This window comes from Miscanthus floridulus, chromosome 6 (genome assembly GCF_019320115.1).
Source record: "Miscanthus floridulus cultivar M001 chromosome 6, ASM1932011v1, whole genome shotgun sequence".
Taxonomy (NCBI): domain Eukaryota; kingdom Viridiplantae; phylum Streptophyta; class Magnoliopsida; order Poales; family Poaceae; genus Miscanthus; species Miscanthus floridulus.
Genome location: NC_089585.1, coordinates 32,996,681 through 33,000,467, shown reverse-complemented (window position 1 = coordinate 33,000,467; position 3,787 = coordinate 32,996,681). Strand labels below are relative to the sequence as shown.

At 47.3% G+C, this 3,787-nt stretch overlaps 1 pseudogene; it reads right to left on the bottom strand.

Annotated features, from left to right (window-relative positions):
- Positions 1-1,150: 1,150 nt before the first annotated feature.
- On the bottom strand, positions 1,151-2,801 carry LOC136458033 (peroxidase 15-like; annotated as a pseudogene).
- Between the last annotated feature and the right edge of the window lie 986 nt (positions 2,802-3,787).

The window sequence follows — 3,787 nt, the reverse complement described above, 5'->3', positions numbered from 1 at the left end:
CCGTTGTCGCTCTCCCTCGTAGAATCAAAGCTCCTCCTTGATGTCCGTTACCCGCTCTCCCTCGTAGAATCAAAGCTCCTCCTTGATGTCCGTTACCGCTCGGCAGAGAACATGCTCGCCGAGCTGAACATGGTCCGCAAGTTCAACTAGTACGGATTTTCTATAATTTTCTAACATTTTTTAAGTTTTTCATTTCATAGAAAAATTAATTCTAAGATCACGTAAGCCGCCGGGGACGAGGATGGCGCGTGCTCCAGCGAGGATGAGCGAGACGTGATTTTGATGAACTAATTTAACTTTTGTTTATCCAAACATATATGCAAATCATCATGTGATTTTGAGCTAAAAATGACATATAAAATCATAATAAAGTCCAACATATAAAGTTACACATGCATCTACATCGCAAAATGAGATAAGCTACTGATAAAACATAAGAGGATTAAGTTTGTTACCTCCAAAATCGAAGAGCAACACCAATGGAGGGGGAAGAGAGCAAGAACAACAGCAAGCTGAAGAACAGAGACAGTGAGTTTGAATGGAATGGCTCGGGCTCGGTGAGGAAGAAATGAGCCGGTGTATAGGCCGGTATAATTAGTCCCGGTTAGGTGGTCAAACTGGGACTAAAGATTAATATTTATTCCCGGGGTATCACCCAAACCGGGACTAAAAGCTTTAGTCCCGGCTGGTATTACCAACCGGGACTAAAGGTCTTTAGTTCCGGTTGGTAATACCAGCCGGGACTAAAGATCCTTGCCCCGCGGACGATCATTGGGCAGGGACCTTTAGTCCCAGGTTGGTATTACGAACTCTTTAGTCCCGGAGGCAAAAAAATGCCGAGGATGCCAAATTGGGACATCGTTCTAAAGTCTATTTCTCTAGTAGTGTTAGCCTATTTATACGTCGTGTAAATGCTTTCTAGCTAGTGGCTTGCCATGTCAGTTTAATCAGCCGTTTATCCTATTTAATCATAGTCCATCAATGGTCATTTAACCTAAATAAATAGCTAAACAATAGGTGACCGTTTAGCCCGAATAAAATGCATAGCAAAAGAAAAGCCGTGAGCACTTTTCTTCAGATCCACTAAGCACGCATGTAGTCATACCATGACATATAGTTTCATTTGGTGTAGTTATTGTAGTATGTAGCAGACATCATTTATCTCTATGAAATCTAACTTCCATTGATCTCCGACTTCATGAGATAATGAACATAATTTGAATTGTTAAAAAAACAATCAGGCGTTAAGCCGTTCTTGTTTATTTAAACAAAATATGGCACGCGCGCGCGCGTGTAGGCCCACTCATCATGAGCATGTACATAAAATCGATTAATTCCTCGGTAATGGTTGCCGTTAATCCTCCTGCAGTTCTTCCTGATCTCCCCCCGCGGCCCCGTCAGCGGCGAGATGTTGCCCATCTTCACCATCGACTGCGCAAAGTGCTGGAAGAAGAGGTTGACGTCGGCGGCGTAGGCCCTGACGAGCGCGGCCGTCTCGGCGCTCTTGGTGAGCAGCACCTCGTCGGAGCTGAGGAGGCCCCTTCCGGCCAGGATGTTCTTGAAGTAGAGGTTGTCGAACCTGGCCGGGGTGGCGAGGTCGAGCGGGAAGAGGTTGTTGTCTCCGCCGGAGCGCGGGCACCCCCGCCTCAGCTGCGCCGCGTAGGAGACGTCCAGCGTGGCGTCCTCCACGCCGTTGCCCGTCTGGTTGTACAGCCTCTGGCGGAAGGTGGTGCATCGGGACATGCCGATGGTGTGGGCGCCGGAGAGCGCAACGACGTCGGCGACGCCCAGGCCCTTGCGCCTGAAGTTGGTGACGATGGTGCGTGGGGAGCGTGTTGTTGGGCGCCGGGATGTACGTTGTTGGAGCCCTGGACGCTGGCGCCCAGCGAGTCCTTCCGCCCCAGCGGCACGTCCCAGCTGGGCCCGCCGACGAGGGCCGTGGGAGTCGCGCGCGGCCAGGGAGAGGATGTCGGCGCAGGAGACGATGCCTGGGCAGGGCGGCCTCCAGCGCGGCCTTGATGTCGTCGACGACCTCGAAGCCCCGCAGCGAGTTCTTGTTGGGGTTGGAGCCTTTCTCGCTCACGATGCTGCTGCTGTTGTCCAGCAGCATAGAAGCGTCGCAGCCCTATCAGACACACACACACACACGGACGGAAAAGTGTTGCAAAAGGTTTAGTTTGACAATAATGGTGGTAGACGACTCATTAGGCACCTGCATTATTGATAGTTCTCTCTCTCTCTCTCTCTTTGAGAAAAGGAAGAAAAAAAGAGGAGGATGAATCAATCATACGATACGGGATATGATACTGCATTGTGATATTGTCGCCAAGACATAAACTAGTGCTGGCATGCATGCGCAATGTGTAGGTAATAGGTCATCATATCTTTGTTGGTAAAAAGGTGGCAAAAGATCACGGATTCCCTCACAAACAGAAAGTTATGGTTGTGTACTTTGCATAGTGAATTATGTACTAACTATTAACTAGCATGCATCAGAGCTGTCGTTGCCAAAGCATGCATGTAACGAAAGCTACAGAAGAGGGCTAGGAAGCAGGGTTTATTTAATTACCTTGACGAAGCAGTCATGGAAATGCAGCCTGACAAGTGACGCCGCCATCCTGGTCTCCCTGGCGATGGCCTGTGCCACGACGGACCTCACGATCTCCTTCGCCTTGGGGGCACGAGTGGTCGTAGAACTGCAGGAACAGGCCGCCCCAAGGGTGGCCACGGACGGCGCCGGCAAGGAGGACGACGAAGAGCAGCAGCACGAGGCAACGATGACTCATCATGGAAGCCGCCATGGAAGGGAACACTACTGGAAACTAACAATTTCCTGTCGGTAAAAAACCGACAGAAAAAAGCAAAAAACCGACCAGCAAAACCAAAAGTAATTTTTCTGTCGATATAACGATAGGAAAATTCCGACAGGACTAAAGAGACAGGGAAATAACTTTTTCCTGTCGGCTGTGTTATTTTACTGTTGGTTTAATATTTTTCTTCTCGGTGGGCGTCGACAGGAAAATTCTAGGTCGCCAGGTCTAGAATTTTGTTCCTGTCGACAACTGACGACAGGAAAAATGTGTGTACCGACAGGAAATAAAAATTCCTATCGATGTTGAACCGACAGAAAAATAACCTCCTACCGACAGGAAATTCTGTTTTTTCTGTCGACGGAACCGCGATAGGAGAATTACAATTTTCTGTTATCCTCTCCCGACAGTATAATTATAACGTACCGACAGGAAATAGTTACAGTAACCAAGCCATAGAAGCACCTCATTTATTTATAATTTCATACGATATTCATGATAATAGTATAGGCACAAACATGACATCTAATTCTATAAGGTTTTCAACTAGATCACACATATATTGCATCAATTTGTCATCATCCACATGCCATACATATAGATTAGATGCCCACGGTTGGCATCAACAGCCACAAATTAAGATGTCCATAGGTCTTGCATCCACAGCTACATAATTAAGATGTCCATAGGTTTTGCATCCACAGCTACATAAATAATAATTTCACAAAAGTTGTCTTTCCCAAAAACTGGCATCAACTTGTTTGCTGCACCTTTACTATCTAAAGGTTAGAAGTGGCAACTACCAACGGCTTCTACAAACATAAAATGGCATTATCTGTTTGTGATGACTCCCACCTTCATGCATGGTTTCGGTTCAGTGTTTCCAATGCAGCTCTGTATGTGGCATTGAGATTGTCTTCATCGTGGCCATATGTGGCACTGTCATCATTGGTCGATTCCGAGCCAACATGAGAAGA